This window comes from Notolepis coatsorum (assembly GCF_963971535.1).
Source record: "Notolepis coatsorum genome assembly, chromosome: 16".
NCBI classification, from domain to species: domain Eukaryota; kingdom Metazoa; phylum Chordata; class Actinopteri; order Aulopiformes; family Paralepididae; genus Notolepis; species Notolepis coatsorum.
This window is the reverse complement of record NC_140180.1, coordinates 15,254,320-15,277,629: the sequence shown is the minus strand read 5'-3', so window position 1 is coordinate 15,277,629 and position 23,310 is coordinate 15,254,320. Positions and strand designations below refer to the sequence as shown.

Genomic DNA, 23,310 nt, shown 5'->3' with positions numbered 1-23,310 from the left:
TTTTGGACACGATAGGATGAATAAACAAGAGTCCAGTGAGTAAACGCCGATGGACGTCAGCGTCCGGGCAGATGGGATCGTTCGACGGCGGCATATATAGGGCTGGCTCAATTATGGCAAAAATCATAATCACGATTATTTCGATTGATGTTGAAATCGCGACTATTAAAACACGATTACTCGCCGATTCATGAATGAATGATCATTGCATTTATATATAACGCTTTTTTCTAGACACACTCAGAATCAGAAAAGTCTTTATTGCCAAGTAGTTTACACATACAAGGAATTTGATTTGGGCATTTTTGATGCAACATTAACGGACAGACAATTATGGTAGAATAAAATAAAAAGGTAGAATAAAATAAAATGGAATGTAAGCTAAATTTAAATAGAAGCACTAGGGCTGTCCCCGACTAAGGATTTGGATGGTCGACTATGATTGGCCAAAATTTGCTGTTAGTCGACTATTGGTAAAAAATAAATAAAAATAAAGTATAATATAAAAAAAAAAAAAAATCTTTAAATTTCTTTTTATCATTCCATTTGGGCTGTGGGGGGTGCTTAATGTCTGAAGGAGTCGACTGAAGGCTTTTTGTCCTCTGCAAAAGCATGCAATTGGTCCACTGATGGATATTTGTCTAGTATAGTGTGTTCATTAGACGGGTGAAATCCTCTTTCAGTGCCTCTGTGCCTGTTTTCGTAGGCAGTTAGCTTCTGGTATGCGTGCCATTAGCGTTAGCCACGCTTCTATGCCTCTTTTCTTTTGGAAAGAATGATACAAAAAAAATATATATATATATATATATATACTTTTATTTTTATTTTTTATATATTCGACTAAGAGGTTGGCTAGTCGACTACGGCTCCTTTCGAACGATTAGTCGACTAATCGACTAATAGGGGTCAGCCCTAAGAAGCACAATAGAATAGAATAGAATTATAAAATAAAATGGGCCAGGGCTTTACAATTGTGCACAATGTGGTCAAGTATATACACAAATTAGAATACAAATAACAATACAGTGGGATGGAATTATGGCTCAAAGCTATTTTTACACTGTAGGGTGGAAATGGCCTCTGTCACCACCACTTTTTTTTTAGAACATCATATGACGACGACTGAATTTGTTTTAACTTTCTTCTTGACCAAAGGCTGCCTTTCTGTCATCTTCTACAAGTTACCTGTTACACAAGCTTAAACTACTGTTTGGCCTTGGGGGGGGGGGGGGGGGGGGGGGGCGGAGTGTACCGCTGTGAAGGAAGGGTGTGCTGCATTTCCAACACAAGACAAAATGATAGCAACACGGCATGCGGCACAATAGTTGCTTAAAGCTTGATTATCTAGTCTTCATGGTTGTGGGAAGCCAAAATCATAATTGAAATTGAAACTCGATTCTCGATTTTTTTCATCATATTGTAGGGGCAGGAATCACCAGAGGCCCCGCGATACGATATTATCATGATATTAAAGTCACAATATGGTAGTTTTGCGATTTTTTTGCAGTTTTTTAAATGCAAATTATGTCCCCAACGGAAAACCTGAAAATATATATATACACAACATCTGTTTTATCTAATAAGATGACGTTTTCGGTCTGTTCAATCTCACATCCGCAACAATATGATATATTGATATAAAAAATGTCCTCCACGCCTACCATATTGGTGTAAGAACAAACAAGGTGCAGGCTCGGGTGTTGTTCACAGATTCTTGCATCGTTTTAGGTCTGCTAATTGTTTATGTGTCTAAAAAAACAACACTGTCTGTGTATAGCAGCAAAGAAACTTAAATGGGCGCTTCACCAAAAAAAACTAGGCTGATTTATCTTGCACATAATCTCACACATATCCAAAAACTCTAAAAACACTAATTTAGTTAGACAGTTAATAGTTAACGCAGACAAAATAATGAATGTCAATGTCCTCCAGTGATGTCATCGGAAGACAGCTTGTGTCTTGTGTGTTCCTTAGGCGCCTAAGGAAGTTCCAAGTGAGTCAGAAGATCCTCAAGAACTTCTACTCATGCACAATAGAGAGCATCCTGACTGGCAATATCACCTCCTAGTTTGGGAATAGCACTGCACAAGACCGTAGCAGACTACAGAGAGTAACTAAGACTAGAATTACATGAAATAGAAGAAATACTAATGTCATCAACCACAATTAAAGGTAAAATTTGTGAATTTTATGACATCTTCTCCAAAGAATGTCACTCATCTTTTTTGCCTTTGTTGAGGATCTGGGAGACAGACCTAACCATGAAATTTGCAGAAAATACATGGCTAAATATTTGTGATAGAATACACTTTCCATTTACAAGTAACAAAATCAAAGAAGCAAATTTTAAATTTATCCATAAATTGTATTTAACTCCAATAAAAATGCATAAAATGTCTAGAGATAATTCAATAAACTGTCCTAGATGTAAAACTAACGAAGGAACATTTCTACACATGTTTTGGCACTGTGATAAACTAAAACGATTCTGGAATTGTATTCATTTATTTACAAAATCTGTATTAGAAACGGAATTTGACTTGTCCCCATGTGCCTATTTACTTAATGAATTACCAGAAATCCAGATGGATCCAAAAAAATATAGACTGCTGATTGTCATAACATACTTTGCCAAGAAATGTATTCTCCTGTTTTGGAAAAATGACTCTTCGCCCACTTTTGAGATGTTTCAAGATCAGATATCCCAGCTTCTTCCATTGGAGAGATTGACCTTGGAGGAGCGCGGCCGGGGGTGGATGTTCCGGGACCTTTGGTCTCCGCTGTTTTCTCGATTGAGCAGAGGGGCTGTTGATTGATACGGCTAGTGGCGGTATGTGAATATATCCGCATGCTGTCGCTGGCCGTGTCGATTGGTGGTTTTGCTGTTTGGTTGGGGGAGGGGTAGGGGCCGGGGGTCTTGGGATGTCTATCCCCGGTTGTGTATTTTTTGGAGGTGGGTTTCCCTAGTGGAAGAAGTTGTACAACAGACGCGTAAGAGGCCTGTCTGTTGTATAACAATGATGTTGTTGTTGTCATTGTTGTTATTATTTATTATTGTTTATTTAAAAATACGTATGAGAAAAAATGAACAGTGTAAACAATATCATTAACTCTGAATATAAAAATATGAGAAAAGCAAACAAGACGCGGTCTCGGACTGGTGGGGGCCTCTGATTCGAGGTCTTGGTGAGTCGGAGTGTTAAAGAGGCATGATGCTCTGGCTCGCTGGGGCGCCGGATTTGGGGTCCTCACGGGGTAGGGACCTTGGTTGTCGATACTGGAGATGACTGGTGCTCAAGTAATCTCGCCTTATGGTACATACATGTGGGTATATGCATGTATATATGTATATATATGTATGTGTGTATGTATATGTATATATATATATATTCTTATTAATTTATATATTTAATTTATACATGACTATTTTATTTTTCATTATTCTGATTTAACTGATGGTCTTGTCATTGTCGTTATTATTATTATTATTATTATTATTATTATTATTATTATTATTATTATTATTATTATTATTATTATTATTATTATTATTATTATTATTACTGTTATTGTCCTGTGATGTCTTGTTTATTAGTATTGTTATTGTATTGTCTTGTTTCATGTTGAAAAGGGAAAATAAAGAAACTGTGAAAAAAAAAGGAAGCCATTGCTTAGTAGCAAAAACATAATGGACATCACGTGAAACTTCCATTTGTCATATTAACCATCTGTCAATAAAGCCTTTAAAGCCTTTAAACAATAAAAAAAAAAAAAAAAAAAAGACTACAGAGAGTGGCCCGTTCAGCCGAACACACAATTGGAGGGGGGCTTCCCACTCTCCAAGACATTTGCAACAAGCGCTGCATGGGTAAGGCTAAGAGAATAATCAAAGACCCCAGCCACTTAAACAACTGTCTCTTTGATCTGCTGCGGTCAGGCAAGCAATACCGGAGTCTCATGGCAAGCACAGAGAGACTCAGAAGGAGCTTCTATCCCCAGGCCATCAGGATGCTCAATGAACAATAACAAAACATCAAATACACCCACAGCACACACATCCACACGCACACACTCACTTTAAATAAACAACACACTGTAGCACCCACTTTACCCACTTCAGACACTAACACACTTTATATTTATTGGTAAGATTTGCACATCAATCTCATGCACCTCATTGCACTTCACCACCACAAGGTGGCACCACAAGCTAAGCTATACCTCACCATTTCTACACTGTACTGTATCTGCATTGTATAGACTGTACATATACTGTATATATGTATTGAACATTTTTGTTTTGTTTACACTTGTTTACGTACTTGACTTTCTATTTGATACTTATTTTGTTATTTTATCTAGCACACTCTCGGGAGCAAAACAGAAAGAAGCATTTCATGCAAAAGTATTCTGTAATTCTGTATGACAGCTAATAAAGAAACTTGAAACTTGTGTTGTCTCATGCCAAGTTCACACTACACGAAAAATCCCCAGATCAGACGCGACGTTCACTTGGCACGCGCACGTCAGCACTCCATCGCTATGTGCGAATTGTTCCAAGACGCAACCCGAGTGATGTGTCACGCTGAGTGATGTGTCACAGATGCCTGATGCCTGGCAGATATCCAGCATGTTAAATATCTGGACCCCGTCGGGGGCGGCCAAGCAATGAGCTACAGCCAATGAGAGAGCAAGGCACGAGAGCGTGGGAGAGAGAGAGAGAGAGAGAGACCATTCTGCTGTGGTCGAGTTACATTGACTTTGAACTAGTGAGGGACCGCAAACAGAATGAAGAAACTCTGTCACTGGAAGACCTACTACTGGAACTCATTCGCTTCCAACTGTCAGACTAAATGAAAGTTTACATTAGTTAGTAGTTCGTTTTTTCATATACAATATATATAACATATAAAATATAATATATAGCATGACAACAACAAAGAAATTATTCAGAGAAGGAATCTGTTACGTAACGGATTATAACTTCACCTGACCAACCGCCTGTGTTTGTGCTTGTGTGTGTACGTGTGTGTGTGTGTGTGTGTGTGTGTGTGTGTGTGTATGTGTGTGTGTGTATGTGTGTGTGTATGTGTGTGTGTGTGCGCAAATGCGTGTGTGTGTGTGTGTGTGTGTGTGTGTGTGTGTGTGTGTGTGTGTGTGTGTGTGTGTGTGTGTTAGGGCTGGCTTTAATCGAGTTTCAATTAAAGTTATGGTTTTGGCTTCCCACAGTCATGAAAACAAGATAATCGAGATACAACCATTATTTAGTCCTTTGCAGTAGGCTGTGGCAGGGAGTGCACTTACAACATAGTTGGTGATATTTATTTGTACTTATTATTTTTGTATGTTATTATTAGTTTTATTTATTTTTTCATTTCTTTATTTTCATTTATTTCTTGTTTTCGGTTGTATTTAAAGTTCAAAGTCATCGTGTTAAAAAGAAACACCAGTGTTAAAGATCAATCAACTTGATGTTCTCAAATAAATGAGTAATCGTGTTCCATAACCGTGATTTCAATATCAATCAAAATAATCGTGATTATGATTTTTGCCATAATCGAGCAGCCCTGGTGTGTATGTCACGGTGTTAAGCCCAGTCAGAACAGCCGAAACCCCGCCCAAAAACTACTAACCTTCATACTGTCTTTTACTATTATGCACTTTGCTACTAAGCTACCTTGCCTATACTACTACGCTAAACTGTGTGCACTCAAGACTGTAGCACTCAAGTTCAACACTGTTTGACAAACAATCTTACTTACCCTTAGCTGTTGTACCCTTCCTGCTGACTTGTAAGTCGCTTTGGATAAAAGCATCAGCTAAATGTAAATGTTGTGTGTGTGTGTGTGTGTGTGTGTGTGTGTGTGTGTGTGTGTGTGTGTGTGTGTGTGGGGGGGGGGGGGGGGTGTGGGGGTGTGTGTGGGGGTGTGTGTGGGGGTGTGGGGGTGTGCGTGTATGTACTGTATGTACTGTATGTGTGTGTGTGTGGTAGAGGTGGAATGGGAACACATTCTTGAGGGGGTTTCTTGACCCTGTAGGTTATAAATACTTCTGCAGCTCTGATATTAAGAACAGGAACCAGCCTTGTGATGGAGACCTTGCGATGGGGCTCATGTAAGGTAGACGACTGAGAAGTAACAGAAGGCAGTGGTATTTCTCATGTCTCGACAGAAACCCAATGATGACGATAGCAGTTGAAGAACAAACTCACTGGGCCAAAATGTAACATGGGTGGTGGCCCGCGGGACCTAGTTTAGGCAGCCCTGCCTGCTCTATTCCCTTGCCTTTCTTGACGTAAAGACCTTTCTGACGTCAAGACCTTTCTTGACGTCAACATCTTTGATAAGGTCAATCATCACAAGATGAAAGCTGACTTGCCTGCTGTGAAATAATAGCCTGCATTACTCAGGTTCCCGTTTTACCAAGTGTGAATGGTAAGTCACTGTGGTCACTAAGTTCTGCCAGGCAGCGCGGGTTGAGCTCAAGTTGGACCGCTCGATTATAGCAAAAATCATAATCCCAATGATTTTCTATTGATATTGAAATCATGATTATTAAACACGATTACTCGTTGACGTAAGGACATCACTGGGCTGCTCACTAAGGTACTGGGCTGCTCACTAAGGTCTAATGTGAGCCGTCTGCATGCCCGCCTCTCTTGGTTTAACGTTGAAAATAGATTGTCTTTTAATATACTTGTGCTGTTCAAGTTGGTCATGAGCAGTAAAACTCCCGTTTTTATACATAAACAGGTTATTTTTAGTAATACTGTGCATGAGCATTACACTAGAGATTCCAGTAGTGGGCAGCTTGAATAGCCAGGTCCTAAAATGAACGCTTTAAGGAGATCTTTTATTTTTAGAGCATTAACTCTTTGGAATAACCTGCCTCAAAACCTCTGCAGTAGATTCACGTTTAAAAATAATCTTAAATCGTTTTTAACACTGTAAAGTATTTTTTTTCTTCTTTTTTTTGACACTGTAATGTAATTTTAGCCATCTTAATTGTTAGTTTCATTATGCATTGTGTGTACTGACTTTTAATCATTTTGTTTTTGCAATAATAATTGTTTTTGTATGTTTTTTTTGTGTGGACCCCAGGAAGACTAGCTGGTTGCTATGGCACCAGCTATTGGGGATCCTTAATAAAATAAAATAAAATAAAATCATATGGCGACGACTCGCCGTGGCTCCCTCCTCCCTCTAAACATCAACAGCTGAAACTACTGTTTGGGTTTTGGGGGAGGGGTAGAGCACACCGCTGTGCAAGAAGGGTGCGCTGCATTTACAACACAGCACACAATGAGAGCACCACGGCACAATAATCGCTTCATCTCCATCATCTTCTTTTCATGATCGTGGGAAGACAAAATCCTAATTGAAATTGTAACTCGAGTAATAAATCGCCCAGCCCTAAGCTCCAGACTCGGAAGATCACTGGTTCGAGCCCCGGTCAAGGCTGTAGTCTGTCTGAAAGTGGTGTTGTCGTCCAGCAGGGAGCACTCTCTCCTCTGGACTTTGCAGTAATAAACAATGCCCCTGTTACGGTGATAGGGACACCGTACAGCTGTGAGCTGTGAGTGCCATTCCTTCTGATGAGATGATTTAATTAATTAGTTAATTTAATATAAAAGAGGTCCCGGCTGAATTTGAAACCCAGGGCATCTATCGCAAAGAGTAGGGGGTTCCCCGACGTTCCTGACCAAATTCCCAATCAGGTCTCTGACAACAAGGCCACCTAATCATCCCTCTCCCTTAATTGACTGATATCCATCCCTGTCTCCTGAGTCGTTCAGCCATTGTGTGATGTGTGCCTGTTGCCATTGTATGGCAGCCATTGAGCCTGCATAGCACACGGTTGTATGGCATTGATTGATTGATTGATTGATTGATTGATTGATTGATTGATTGATTGAAAAGTTTATTAACAGATTGCAGAATGGGTACAGTACAGTACAGCTCAATACATACAATTGTTAAGGGGATGCAGACCAGAGAAAGACTTTTGTCTTGTTTACATCAGGGTCCCCCATTTTCAATTCATCATAACATACATGACATACAGATAGACAGTACTGCTACATCTATACATTTATGACATACTGCTACATCTATACATTTATGACATATCAGATTTGCAAATACAGTACTGTTTGTGATACAAAAGTGTCCAGAAAAGGAGTGTATATACATTTGGCGTAGAAACTGTACATTGGAGGAGGTTGGATGGGTGGGGTGGGGTTGGGTGGGTTGGGTGAGGGCTGTACATTGGAGGTGGGGGGGGGGGGGGGGGGGTTGGGTAGGGGACACACCCACATTTTACACTGTACATTGGAATACTGACAAAGCCTTACTTGGTCATTTACTGTACAACTAGGTTAGGACATTTACAGGGGCCAGTTTCGAATTGCAGTCTCACGTAGGTGTTTTTTGAGAGTGTTTTTGAAAGTGGGTAGTGATTCACATTCCTTTACAGCTTTGGGTAGGGCGTTCCACATTGATGTGGCATAATTGCGAAACGTGTTTAGTCCCTTGTTTGAGCCGAATCTGGGTTTTACATGATTTGTGGAGCTCCCTCTGGTGTTGTGATCGTGGTATTCACTGACCTTTGGGAAGTATTTTGACATGTGCATGGGTACCTTGGTCGCGTAGTGTATCTTGTAGACCAGGCCCATTGCAAGTTGCTGTACTCTGTCGTCTACTCTAAGCCATCCTAGGTTGTCAAAGTGGGCAGGGGTGAGGTGGGTTCTAGGCAGTGGTGCAGTGCTGGTATAACTCGGTATAACGGCGTTATACCTCGGTCACTGAGGCTGAAGTACGCGCAATCGCTTTTTACATGGCATTATCCAACCGGACTCCCGGAGAAGCATGCAGCTGCAGAGCCGCAGAGCCAGCGGCGCTCTCTGGGCCGCGCGCTGACGGCCGCGCTGTGAGGCAATAGTATCTAGCTGCAGGACGAGAGCACGCGCGTGGAGCGTTTGACCTACTGTCAATTTGCCACTGCACCACTGGTTCTAGGAGTCAGGTCAAGTATTGATTGATTGATTGAAAAGTTTATTAACAGATTGCAGAATGGGTACAGTACAGTACATCTCAATACATACAATTGTTAAGGGAATGCAGACCAGAGAAAGACTTTCGTCTTGTTTACATCAGGGTCCCCCATTTTCAATTCATCATAACATATATGACATACATGACATACAGATAGACAGTACTGCTACATCTATACACTTATGACATATCAGATTTGCAAATACAGTACTGTTTGTGATACAAAAGTGTCCAGAAAAGGAGTGTATATACATTTGGCGTAGAAACTGTACATTGGAGGAGGTTGGTGGGGTGGGGTTGGGTGGGTTGGGTGTAGGGGTGGGACGATACATCGATCCAGATCGATACATCGATGTAATTATCAACGATCGAATCGGATCGATGCGATGTAATAAGATCGATTCATATCGATACTCTTATTTTGAAAATCCTGTGGCGAGTCTCATAACTGATTGTGTTAAATGGGCATATGATATCATCTCATATCGATCGCAGGCACCTGAATCTAATCGTATCGTATTGTATCGTGAGAGACTTTGTGATATCGGCAAATATCGTATCGTTGTCCAAAGAATCGATATCGTATCGTATCATGATGAAACTGGTGATTCCCACCCCTAGTTGGGTGAGGGCTGTACATTGGAGGTGGGGGGGGGGGGGGGGGGGGGGGTTGGGTAGGGGACACACACACATTTTACACTGTACATTGGAATATTGACAAAGCCTTACTTGGTCATTTACTGTACAACTAGGTTAGGACATTTGTAGGGGCCAGTTTCGAATTGCAGTCTCACGTAGGTGTTTTTTGAGAGTGTTTTTGAAGGTGGGTAGTGATTCACATTCCTTTACAGCTTTAGGCAGGGCGTTCCACATTGATGTGGCATAATTGCGAAACGTGTTTAGTCCCTTGTTTGAGCCGAATCTGGGTTTTACATGATTTGTGGAGCTCCCTCTGGTGTTGTGATCGTGGTATTCACTGACCTTTGGGAAGTATTTTGACATGTACATGGGTACCTTGGTCGCGTAGTGTATCTTGTAGACCAGGCCCATTGCAAGTTGCTGTACTCTGTCGTCTACTCTAAGCCATCCTAGGTTGTCAAAGTGGGCAGGGGTGAGGTGGGTTCTAGGAGTCAGGTCAAGTAGTAGTCTGACTAGCTTGTTTTGAGATGTTTGTAATTTGTTTTTTAGTGCCTTTGAGGTGCTTTGGTACCATGAGGTGCAAGCATAGTCGTAGTACCCTTGAATGAGTGCTCCTGCTAGAGTCTTCAGGGTATTCTTGTTTACCAGAGAGGAGATCCGGTACAAGAATCGCGTTCGTTGGTTGACTTTTTTTATTACATTGGATGCCATTTTGTCACAGGAAAGATTAGCCTCTAGGATGGAACCCAGGTAGGTAATTTCATCTTTCCTTGTGATAATATTGTCACCCACTGTAACCGAGAAGCCGTCGGTCTTGCTGAGTTTGTTATTTGAACCGAAGAGAATGGACTCTGTTTTGCCCATGTGTAATGATAGTTTGTTGTCGGCGAGCCATATGCAGATTTTGCCTAGTTCCGAGCTGAGGGCTTTTTCAACCTGTAACTTGTTCTTGTCAGAGACCAGCAGGGCTGAGTCGTCCGCAAACAGGAACAAGTTGCAGTCACAAGCTGACGACATGTCATTTGCATAAATTAGGAATAGTAGCGGTCCTAGTATGCTTCCTTGTGGAACACCACAGCTCACTGTGAGGGGGGGGGATAGGGTACCGTTTACTTCCACCATCTGTTCCCTCCCCTCCAGGTAGGATTGTATCCAGCTCACTGATAAACTATCAAAACCAATTGCTTTTAGCTTGTCAATCAGAATGGTGTGATTGACAGTGTCGAAGGCCTTTTGTAGGTCCAGCATGACCATGCCGCAGTATTTGCCCGCGTCCACCTCTTGTTTGATGTGGTCGTTCAAGTAGAGAAGGCATGTGTCAGTGGAGTGGGATGTTCTGAAGCCAGATTGGAATTCGTAGATTAGATTTTTTTCCGCGAGGTACTTTTCGATCTGTTCGTATACTATTTTTTCCATGACTTTCGAGATGGATGTAAGGATAGAAACAGGGCGGTAGTTACCCGGGTCTAATTTGCTGCCCTTTTTGTGCAGGGGTGTTACTCTCGCAATTTTGAAGTCCTTGGGGACGTGTCCCTGTTTTATGGAGAGGTTTATTATGTGTGTGATGACTGGGGTGATGGCTGCTGCTGAGTCTCTGAGGAATTTGGAGGGGATGTTGTCATGGCCAGTGGCCTTGTTTGGTTGGAGGGCGCTCAGTTTTTTGAGTACCTCATCTGTAGTTACTATTTCCAGTTTGAAGTCGTCTTTGTGGACGCCTAGGTTCATGTAGTATGCTACTATGTGTTCTACCCCATACTGCCCTGAGTGGGAGGGTAGTTTGTTTACCAGTGTTGTGGCTATGTTTGTGAAGAAAGTGTTTAAGTAATTGGCTACATCCAGCTTGTCTGTGATGAGCGTGTTGTCCGTCTTTATGTTTATGTTTGAGAACCTGGTTTTGAGTTTTTTACTGCAGCCTAGTTGATTGTTGAGTAATTTCCAAAGTTCACGTGGTTTATTTTTGTTTTCCTCGGTTTTGTCATTGATGAAATTTTTTTTAGCAGTTTTGATCATGGAGTTTACGTCATTTCTTAGTCTGTTTCTTTCTAGTTTGAGTTCAGTCACGTGGTCTTGGAGTTCACTGCTCGTGCTTTTGGTAAGCTTTGACTGACTTTTACGAAACTCAGTAGTCTGACTAGCTTGTTTTGAGCCATTGAGCCTGCATAGCACACGGTTGTATGGCAGCCATTGAGCCTGCATAGCCCACGGTTGTATGGCAGCCATTGAGCCTGCATAGCCCACGGTTGTATGGCAGCCATTGAGCCTGCATAGCCCACGGTTGTATGGCAGCCATTGAGCCTGCATAGCCCACGGTTGTATGGCAGCCATTGAGCCTGCATAGCCCACGGTTGTATGGCAGCCATTGAGCCTGCATAGCCCACGGTTGTATGGCAGCCATTGAGCCTGCATAGCCCACGGTTGTATGGCAGCCATTGAGCCTGCATAGCCCACGGTTGGGTGCCACTGCTACCAGTGGTGGTGAAGGAGGCAATTTCCACCCTACATTGTAAAGCACTTCCGAGTGTCTAGAAAAGCGTTATATAAATGCAACGATCATTCATTCATTCATTCATCCATTCATTCATTCATTCATTCATTCATTCATTCATTCATTCATTCATTCATTCATTCATTCATTCATTCATTCATACTAGCAGGCGCTTCCTGCTCAGCCCCTAATTCTCCCACAGCCACGAACAGTCCGCTCACCACCAGCACCATGTGACCACGTATGTTTGCAGAGATGGGAACAAGTCATAGTTTCAAGTCTCAAGTCTTGACACTCGAGTCTTAAGTCAAGTACCAAGTCCGTAAGGAAATAAACCGCAAGGTTTTATTGTGTTTCAAGCCTCAACGGTTTTTAAATGATATGTGATGGCTGTACATTTTGTGTACCAGTATTGTATGTGATTTTAGATTGTCCAATAAATTCAATAAATTCAATCAATCAATCAATCAAGTCAAGACAGGCAAGTCTTAAGTCAAGTACCAAGTCAAGACAGATAAGTCTTAAGTCAAGTAAGTCACAAGTCTTACACTTTGGGTTTCGAGAAGTCCTTATGTGTTCTTTGCCTAACTGAACGCCATTTCAAATTGTTCAAACCAATAGTGTTAATAGTTAGTACTAGTATCAGGGAAGCTTTCAAAATGTAATGTTCATATTCATGTAGCATGATTCATCATATTACTCGTTCTTCATAGTGATGTGTTATAAACTCATATTACTTTTTCCTTACTTTCTCCAATAGCGAGGCTGTGACCAAATGTTGTCAAAGGCCTAATCATTTAATATCATCAATATAACGTTGCAGGAGGGGAGATTGGCTTGTGTGATCGTTTCAATAAATGTATTTTATTAAAAACATTGTGTCTTTTTTGCACACTTCTTCACAGGCGTCGTGACGGAGAGAAACAGGCATCTTAACTATAGAGGACGGAATCTCTGTCTGCGTGCGTGTGTGTGTCTCTGTCCTTCACATACTGGATCTCCAGAACCGTTCATCCGATCGGCTTCAAGCTCATCGGGTGTATTGCCAAGGGCCAAGGGAAGGGGGCAGGGGGGGGGGGTCCGGTGTCGAATCTTATGCCATTTGACCAGATGGCCATAACGGCCACGTGCTCCAAACGGGCATAACCCCAACAATGCAGCAGTACCGGGAGCCAAGCGGAACGGCCCGTTCAGAACGCCTATTGCTTATTAACAGCGGAGGAGTGCGCCGAATGCTTCCGCGTTTTCCCTGATTGGCTGCGACACGCCCCGCGGCAGGCGCGGCAACCGCAGAGCGGAGCGGCAGAGCTTGCGGCATTATTTAGCCGTAAACCGCCATGATTCTCATTCGAAGCTTAGCTCACCTGGCAGCGCGGCGGTCCTGCCGTCCTGCGGTCCGTTGGTTTCAAGTTTGAATCCCATAATTTTTTTTTTTTTACGTGTATTCTTTCGCCGGTTAAGGTTAGGCATGGTTAAGGTTAAGGTTAAGGTTAGGCATTGTTTCGGAGTTGGTTAAGGTTAGAAAGGTTAAGTTTAGGCGCTGTTAAGGAGCTGGTTAAGGTTAGCGTTTGTCTTAGAGAATGGCAATAGACAGCCTATTTCCGCACTGCCGCTCTCTCGCGCTGCCGCGGTCACATGGTCACATTGTCACATTCTTGCACTCCTCCGCTGTTAAAAAGCAACACGCGTTCAGAACGGACACTGCACTAGTCTAATTCTAAAGGAAGGATTCTCTGTCTGCCTGCATGTCTGTCTGTCCTTCGCGTATATCTTGAGAAATGTCCATCCGTTCGACTTCACGCTTGGCGGGTGTATTGCTGAGGGCGCAGGGGGGTCCGGTGTGGAATTTGGTGCCATTCGGCCAGAGGGTGGCACTATATATATTAGTGAGTGACATGTCCTTTGCATATCTCGAGAACTGTTCATGATCCGATCGGCTTCACGCTCAGAGGGGGTATTGCTGAGGACCCAGAGAGGAGTGCAGCAGTGTCGATTTGGTGCCATTTGGCCAGATGGTGGCGCTCTAACAACAAACGTTACATTTGGCAGGTGTATTGCTGAGGACCCAAGGGGAGTGAAGTGTTGCGAGTGTGTGTCGAACGCCATGGGGGGGGGGGGGGTCTCCACAACGCTGCAATTCAATACTTTTGGGGGCCAAGCAAGGAAACTATAAAAGAAGGAAGGGTCTCATTGCGTCACTGTGCGCAGCACGCACATTGACGCCAAGTGTGGAAACTTGTCAGTTCGGCCGACATTGAGTTGAATGGGATCAGCGATCATCAGCCATCTCCTCATTTAGGACCCGTCATTTAAACAGGTTATTACCTCGGGTGTCAGAATCATCAGCATGAATGAATGAATGAATGAATTAATGAATTAATGAATTAATGAATGAATGAAAACATTATTTAACAGATTGCAGAATGGGTACTATACAGTACGGCTCAATACACACAATTGTTAAGAGGATGCAGACCAGAGAAAGACGTTTGGTCTTGTTTATATCACGGTCCCCCATTTTCAATTCATAGTGTAGTGAGCAATCTGTTGCATTGTTGACTGGATAACTTTGATATAATGGTTGATGTATGTATATTTCCTCACTGGCACCAAAGTCTGACACCAAGCAGAGCATAGAACGCTGGCATTCTGACATGATGACCCTTCCTTTATTTTTTTATAGTTTCCTTGGGGGCCAAGCTGGGGCGTCATTTTGGTATGGCAACGTATGGCACTCGCCATACCTTGGCAAATAAAAATGTAAAAAAAAAAATATATATATATATATATATATATATTTTTTTTTTATTACAATTTTTTATGTTGATTTAGAATTCGAATGTCAACATTATGAACGAAGCTTCGAACTATTCGGTACAGCCCTAGCATGTTTTGATATTGTCAATTATCTCACTTTTACTAGGTGACTTTTACTGTAACTAACTGAAATATGCCCAAAAAAAGGAAAATGGACATAGGGACGTTTTTTAATCAAAGGGCAGCAGAGACAATTACAGGGACACAGGTAAGGTCTGGCTTAGTGATTATAACAGTGCAGTTCAGCATTCAGTAACCCATACTTTTTGTGAATGTGTTTTTGATACTACATTCTGTTGAACACACACCTCAAAACCGTACCTAAGGAAAATTGGCTCAATTGCAAGAAAAGTAATAGACAGTTATGATATTACATTCTGCATAATTCGTATGCAAAATATTGTGGTTCCCTGCTTTAGTCTGTTGACAGTACATTTCTATACTAAAAATGCTTGTGTAGTCCTGTGTCATACCTAAATGTCATATAACTGAATTGTATAGAAACAACTCACCAAAAGTGACTTGACAAAAAAAATCCACCAACCTTCACCCCCCCCCCCCCCCCCCCCTCCTCGCCATACCTTGCCTTTTACTGAAATGACGCCACTGGCGGTCAAGCAATCAGCACGCTCAGAACGGTAACGCGTTACAAACGGGCAAGCCCCCGACAACACAGAAATTAAGGCAAGAATCAATCCACTGGAAAGTCAGTGCTGGCTATATGGTAATTACTGAAAGTCAAAGAAACACCAATAGACGAGTGAACAAAATGACTAATGTTGATCGGTTTTTATTTGATCGCACAAGATATAGCCTAGCTATAGACATTAAAAGTAGGAGACCCATCGATTCCCGCAGACTTTTCTCTGCAGTGCAAAGTTTATCAGGTGAAAAGGCGACTGGAAACGGATCATGATTAATATTAATATACCGGGTCTGCAGAAACGGCATTTTAACATAATATAAGTCATTGGTGTAAAGAGTCAAGACGAGAATTAAATATCAACTAAACATGTTATGGCCTACTAGTCTGCACAGCAAACGTGGACACAGTGGGTCTCTCTGAGCCTACCTGTTGTGATGTCCTCCTCTGCACTGACAGACCGCGGGGTTCCTTTTTAAATGTCTATTGATTCCCTTCCCTCGGACCCTCGACCACTTGCTGCTGAAGACAACCTTACACCGTAACACTAGTTGCGTCGTGTCAAGCCACTTTATTAAGGTGTTCTAGTACCTCCGGTCTGAAATGGACTGGAAAACATTTCAAAATAAAAGTTCCCAACGTGTATTTGATCTTACCCCATATCTGCATTTGATTTGTTCTTATATATCCATGTCATTAGCCTATAGCCAGGCCACACATATAGCCCGGTACATTTTCCACATTAAATGTTGATCAAAAATAGTTGTGGTATATCAACATATACCAAATGATAAAGGGAGGCCTATGAATTGAAAATGGGGGACCCTGATGTAAACAAGACTAAAGTCTTTCTCTGGTCTGCATCCTCTTAACAATTGTGTGTATTGAGCCGTACTGTATTGTACCCAATTCTGCAATCTGTTAAATAAAGTTTTCATTCGTTCATTCATTCATTCATTCATTCATTCATTCATTCATTCATTCATTCATTCATTCATTCATTCATTCATTCATTCATTCATTCATTCAGCCTTTTATCCAAAGTGACTTACAAGTTCTGTACAACAAGTCAGCAGGAAAGGGCACAACTCTGGCAGCTAAGGGTAAGTAACGTTGTTTGTCATACAGTGTTGAACTTGAGTGGTGCTACAGTCTTGAATGCATAGTAGTAAAGACATCATTAGCATAGTATATAGTAGTAGTAGTAGTAGTAGTAGTAGTAGTAGTAGTAGTAGTAGTAGTAGTAGTAGTAGTAGTAGTAGTAGTAGTAGTAGTAGTATAGGCAAGGTAGGTTCCTTAGTAGCAAAGTGCATGATAGTAAAAGACAGTACCAAGGTTTGTTTTATATTTTTAATTTCATATATTGATTGAAGAAGTGCGTTTCCGCCACAATTGGGCAGGTTTCAGGTGTCAGAGTCAGAGAGTCAGAGTCAGAGATAATATAATAATAATAATAATAATAATAATGCAGGTTTTATTTGCCATGTATGGACGAATCCACATTGGAATACAGGCGGAGCAATACTGTGTGTCTGCAACTAAACCTATACAGGAGCAAAGTAGAAACAGTACAGAAAAGAAAACATGGACAGTAAGAAAGAAAAAAAACACAGTATAAAAGGACAAATGCTAGTGTTCAACATGGTAAATGCTGCTTTTTTATATAGCGCTTTTATCCAAAGCGCTTTACAATTTTGTTCCTCACATTTGACCCATTCACTCACACATTCACACACCGACGGCGGAGGCGACCATGCAAGGTGCCAACCTGCTCATCGGGAGCAATTAGGGGTTAAGTGTCTTGCTCAAGGACACATCGACACGCTGCCCGGGAGGAGCGGGAATCGAACCGGGAACCTCCGGATTGCCAGACGGCTGCTCTACCTATACAGAGCCACTGTCGCCCAACTAAGGTGCATATCATAGTAAAGTGCATGATGCATAAAGGCACAATTTACAGTAAAAGTGCATATAATCAAAGTGCGTGATGCACACAGAAACAGCACTTCCACAACCTGACGAATAACACACCAAATTAAGGATAAGATAATATACAAATCTAGCCTCTGGAGTTATTCAGGCTGCGCACAGCATCATTTGGGAAGAAACTCTTAGTAAACCGAGAGGTAGAGCATGTGATAGAGCGGTAACGTCTGCCCGAGGGGAGGGGGACAAAGAGGCCTGCGGCTGGGTGACCAGAGGGGTCGTTGATAATGCCAGAGGCACGGGAAAGCAGCCTGGCACCATAGATCTCTTCTAGAGCTGGCAGACTAACCCCGATTGTCTTGCGTGCGAGACGCACAATTCTGTTCAGAGATTTCTTCTCTTGGTCTGTAATGTTACCAAACCATACATACCGGTAGTACAGGAGGAAGTAAGAATGCTCTCAATCACACAGCGATAGAAGTTATGTAGGATCACCCTGTTATTAGTGAACTCTTTCAGTTTCCTAAGAAAGAAAAGACGTTGCTGGGACTTTTTAACAATGGTGCTGGTATTGGAGTGCCAGCTCAGGTCATTTGAAATAGTGACCCCAAGATATTTAAAACTGCTCACCATCTCCACCTCTGAACCATTTATGGTAATGGCAGATGGGATACCTTGCTACGTCTAAAATCGATGACTAGCTCCTTCATGAGGTTGTTGGTCTCACTCCACCTAACTAGGTTCTGCACCTCTGATCTGTAAAGTGACTCGTCATTTGAGTATATACGCCCAATCAGGCACGTGCACACATAGAGCCCAAAGGGTGCTTGAGTGCCTGCCCTTTTGTGCCTCATAAAAAAAGTGTCCTTTTTATGCCACGTTTTATTTTATTTACGGTTGCGTATAATAGACTGCCCTTCCAACTGAAAGATGTCAGGATAGAATCAAAATCAGTGATAAAAGTGTCTTTCAAGGATAAGTGAGCTCCTGCACTGATTATTATAGTTCAATATTCAATATTTGATCACCAAAACCCCCCCAAAAGCATAAAAATGGGGCCCCCGCCCCAAAAAGGGCCCCCAAAAATCGGGCATGCACGCTTCACGCACTCGCTTCGCACGTGCACAGTGCCCTTTTCAGCCTTTGAGCACCTGCCCCTCTAAAGTCCTGTGCACGTTCCTGCGCCCAATGACAGTAGTATCATCAGCGTACTTTACTATCAGATTGTTATCATAGGAAGCAGTACAGTCATGAGTGCAGAGGGAGAGAACAGTAAAGGGCTGAGAATACAGCCTTGTGGCGAACCAGTACTTAAAACAATTTCATCAGACATATTGTTTCCAATCCTGACTCTTTGAGGTCTCAAAATAAAAAAGCAAAAAAATCCATTAATAATAATAATAATAATAATTCATTGTATTTGTAGAGCACTTCTCAGGAAACTGAAGTTGCTGAGACCCAGACACTGAAGGTTGTGGATCAGATTAGATGGAATAAGCGTAAAAAGCAGAGCTATAAATCGATAAAAAAGCATTCTAACATACAGTATGAGTTTCTCTTATCTACGTGTTCATACACAGAAGTCCTAACTGTGGTGGGAAGTCTGTTCCACCATTGTGGAGCGAGGACAGAGAATAGCCTGCTTCTCTTTGATGACACCCCCAGGAGCTCGGATAGGAGTGGGTCTGAGGCGGCCGGAAGGTGCTTCTTTCATTAGCAATGGAGGTTAAACTCAAAGCAGTGGAACATGATCCTCTCCTTGTCACGGGTGGGGCGGTGCAAGAGGACCTCACTCAAGTAAGAAGAAGATGTCTTTATTTGTCATGTTTTTTTTTATTTAGATTTTCTAACACACACGCACGATGGGCGACCCACAGGGACACACACATGCACCGAGTCGCTGATGAAATGTTCTCTGCACCCATCCCGTCATCCTTCCCCCCCAAGGGCGGCCCGGGAGCAGACAAGGGCTGCAGCGTGCGCCGCTCCCAGGGACCAATCCAAGTCCTCCTCCTGTCCGTCTTCGTCAGGGACACGACAGCGTTAGCGATCTGTTGTGCATGTTTTTCTATTGGGTTTATCTTATCGGGAGGGGAAACCCTTGCGAGCACGGGGGGAGAACATGCAAATGTAACGGATATGTGCCGCGATAGTGTGACTACGGCACATAGAAGTGTGTAAAACTCACTCCCCAGAGGCAGATAAACCGAGCGCTTAGGGGGGAATTCCCTTCTTGGCGCAGCGGTTTGCTATACTGGCCCCGGAGCAGACGCTCGGGGTTCGACTCCCACTCGAGGCACGGTCGAATTTCGTGACGGGTACTAGGACGTACCCGTTATACAAACTCCACACAGAAACCTATTTTCGATATTTTATTACCACTAGTTTGAAACAAGACATGTTAAGGAAGCAGAATATTAAAAAAAATCTCAAAATCGAACAAAATATTTGTTTGCCTATTCACCTAGGGAGGCTGTCTCTCCTTAATGAACAAAATATTCAAAACAAACAGTGCGCATAAAAATACACGAAAAAACTAAATCACAGTTACGCACTGTAAAACGGAAAAAGGGTCAACCAAAAAAACTACTACTAAAAATACTCACAAGAACTGAAGGCATGACACATGAAACACTCATGTTTCATGTAACATAGACAATGGACCAGCACAGGAAACAATGAACTCAAATACACAGGAACAAATGACAAACAAGAAACACCTGCAGATGATTACAACTGGAGACACCTGGGAGGGGAAAACACACCGACAAAGAACTACAGGAAGCAAAACAAGGAACTACAACTATGAACGACAAGACAATCAAACACCAGGACAAAACAAGAAGAATACAAAGACTAATACCAAACAGGTGAACCTAATACAAGACAGTAAAACAACTCTAAACTAACAGGGTTACATGAAGGAGAGCAACAGGGAGAAGGGGGGGAGAGAGAGAGAGAGACAGAGAGAGAGAGAGAGAGAGAGAGAGAGAGAGAGAGAGAGAGAGAACACAGAAGGACAGAGAGACAAGGGAGAACACAGAAGGACAGAGAGACAAGGGAGAACACATATACTGACACAGGGGGAGAGGCAGAGCAGGAGAGTCCATGGACAGGCCGAACATTACACACCTCACCTCCTCCTCCCTCTTGTAGCCTATGGGCCTTTTAATTGAAGTCCTCCTGAGGAGATAATGTGTCATGCTGCCATAAAGCCAGTTATACTTGTAGTACAGGTATCAAGATTCAAGATTCAAGAGTTTTATTTGTCACATACATACACTAGACATGCAGTGAAATGTATAGGTGGCCATGCCCGCCTCGATTGTGCAAAAATACAAATAATAAAATAGAATAGATAATAAAATAAAATAGAGTAGTGTTAACAGAATTCGACTATAGGGCGACAATAATGTGGTCAAGAGGCATGGTTTCTATCTTGAGCCTTAACTGGCGTTGTTCCTTTTTATTCACATGGAAAGCAGCAGTAACATACAAGTCTTCTCTCACTGAGAGGCATGGGGGGAGAGAACGAAGTGGGCGTATACCTTTGCTTTTATACTCGCGACAAGGTGGTGTACCTGGGTGGCTCCGCCTAGAGCGTCCTCTAGTGGGAACAGATATATATGCAACTAGACAGTCACTGGTGGAGACAGTTATATACTGTATGCAGGTAAACAGTTACTAGTGTAAACACTAACAGCCATATTAAAGATTCCCGTCTTATACGGAGCTACTGAGAAATCTTGATCCCCAGTTAGACTGGCTGACGCGCCGTTATATTCCTGGTCTCATACCAAACAGTCCTTGTCCCAATGACACAATGCAGGCAGCTTTCTTGGAAAATGATATTTATTTGCTTCACCGTGCAAACAGAATATCCTTGTTTTTTGTTCCTTAAACTGATTAAATGATAATGAATATGATACCTAATTGGATACAAACATTTCGACCTGATACCTGCGTCGTACGTGCGGTCAAAAACCATTGCCTTTTCCGGGTCAAAACTCCTCCTCCTACAGGTGTACGTGACGCTTAAATAAAAGAAGCGCCACCCCCTGGTCACATAAATCCATTGCACTTTAAGTCCATTTTGGCCGTTACAAGCCATATGTACAGTTAGACAGTTACTAACAATCCTACACAGAACCTCTGATCTCAACAAGTAGACATGATACAAAAAAGTAATACGAATAAAATACAATGCTAAGCTTAAGAATAAAGGCAATGAGTAATATATATATTTGCACAGCATTCAGAGAATGCAGCCCTTTGGTTTTTGTGTTTGTAATTTTTATTTCTTAAGAAAAAAAGAGAGAGAAAAAAAGCACTACTTATATAAAGATATATATATATATATATATATATATATATATATATATATATATATATATATATATATATATATATATATATATACAAATATACAGATCTGTTTTTTAAAGTTACCTTTTTGTAGTGTCTTAAGTCTTAAGTCAAGTACCAAGTCAAGACAGATGTTAAGTCAAGTATTTGTGTGTGAGAGAGTGTAAGTGAGGATGTGTGTGTGTGTGTGTGTGCGTGTGTGTGTGTGTGTGTGTGTGTGTGTGTGTGTGTGTGTGTGTGTGTGTGTGTGTGTGTGTGTGTGTGTGTGTGTGTGTGTGTGTGTGTGTGTGTGTGTGTGTGTGTGTGTTTGTGTGTGCTTGTGTGTGGAGAGATCAGTGTTCCGTGTTCAGTGTTCTGATGGCCTGGGGGAAGAAGCTGATTCTGAGTGTCTCTGTCCTGACCGCAGCACCTTGAATAGACTGTTGTTGGGGTGATGAGGGTCCTTCATTATCCTGCAGGCTCTGGATCTGCACCTTCCTATGAATGAATGAATGAATGAATGAATGACAACTTTATTTATCAGATTGCAGAATGGGTACAAGTATTACTATTCTTTGACATCTGTAAGCTTTGCATGTATATAAGCGTATGTATATATTTTCTCCCACCCACCCACCCCCTCCTAATGTACAGTCTCCTCCCCATCATATGTATATATTTTCTGTTAGGATCTCTGGGTAACAGTACTGTATAATTTGCATATCGTATATGTCACAAATGTAACAGTACTAAATGCCTGTATGTCATGTATGTCCCTATGTCATAAATGTCATGTATGTTGTGTATGTCATAAATGTCGACTATGAATTGAAAATGGAGGACCCTGATGTAAACAAGACAAACGTCTTTCTCTGGTCTGCATCCCCTTAACAGTTGTGTGTGTATTGAGCCGTACTGTATTGTACCCATTCTGCAATCTGTTAAATAAAGTTTTCATTCATTCATGCATCCATCCATCCATCCATCCATCCATTCATTCATCATCTTTGGACTTTTTTTATTTTGAAAAAGACCGACCGGAAGTATTGTTGTGGTTGCTGTCGCTAGAGACACAGATAATTACCTTATTTCTCCAATGTCTGCTCGCAAACTGTGAACAGGCACCAAGTAGGCTACAGGGGGAATAATGTAACAACCAGAACACTAAGAGTTGATTCGCTGTGCACCTTTTTATGGCGACATGTTTTTATTGTTCGGGCTTTAGTTTGGGGAGAGTATCAAGTCATGAGAGTAAAGTCCAAGTTAAGTCATATAGGCGTCAACGTCGAGCTGCGTTTTTTTTTTTTTTTTTTATATATTTTGTATTTTGTCAAGTCAAGTCTGAAGTCATTCAATTCGTGACGAGTCCAAGTCATCCGCTACCCCCTCTGTTAAATACCACG

At 41.9% G+C, this 23,310-nt stretch overlaps 1 protein-coding gene across 1 annotated transcript in view; it reads right to left on the bottom strand.

Moving 5' to 3' along the window:
* The window catches only part of LOC311242895 (glutamine--fructose-6-phosphate aminotransferase [isomerizing] 2-like), a 139,926-nt gene extending 123,763 nt beyond the window's left edge, over positions 1–16,163 (bottom strand). Inside the window, 1 exon segment of the mRNA XM_084331958.1 lies at positions 16,067–16,163. The gene's annotated coding sequence lies outside the window, so the exon portion shown is untranslated.
* Between the last annotated feature and the right edge of the window lie 7,147 nt (positions 16,164–23,310).